This window comes from Penaeus monodon, chromosome 29 (assembly GCF_015228065.2).
Source record: "Penaeus monodon isolate SGIC_2016 chromosome 29, NSTDA_Pmon_1, whole genome shotgun sequence".
Classification (NCBI taxonomy): Eukaryota; Metazoa; Arthropoda; class Malacostraca; order Decapoda; family Penaeidae; genus Penaeus; species Penaeus monodon.
In genome coordinates this window covers 12,868,906-12,869,613 of record NC_051414.1, presented here as the reverse complement: position 1 = coordinate 12,869,613, position 708 = coordinate 12,868,906, and positions in this window count along the sequence as shown.

Genomic DNA, 708 nt, shown 5'->3' with positions numbered 1-708 from the left:
ATCATTACTCCTACAGCCGAATTTGGTTTTACTGGAAGTTATAAAAATGAGAATCTTAACAGTTTTATAAAAGCTGGAGAGATTAAAATAATGAAGTAAATACAAGTAAAATATATTTTACTTTCGATTATTCTTCGAAATGGCGTACAGTAAAATATACTGACAGTTCAAATAATAGAACAATATAAGACAATACACTATTTACTCTATACTGTGAATTCTTTTCAACAGTAATAGTTGGAACACATACTCTGCTCTACTATATTCTTTAGTATATCTTCCATGAAAATTATTTGCAAATTAGAATAAGATACACTTAAAAATAATTCCACTGTTCATTTACCATATAGCACGTTTGATGAATTATAAACTTATAATCGTGTGAGCTATACAATTGATGTAATAATTGTAATCATTATTACTTCTTTTATAATCGATCACTCTAATCATAATCCTTACTGTAATCTAAAACGTCAAGTAATCGTCTGTAATCGGCCATAGCCTCGTTATTTGTGGTCAATGCGGAGATTCATCTTCTTTTTCTTGCCAGCGTTTACGGAATGAGAATCTATCAGCCCTCTTTATGAAGTGTTCATTCAGGGGCGTAAATGGCAGCTGTATCCACCCCAAGGCTCTGTTTAACCCCCAAGGTCTGGTAACACCTCACCCCCCAAGGGCCACATTCATACCCATTTTTTTCATAAAACT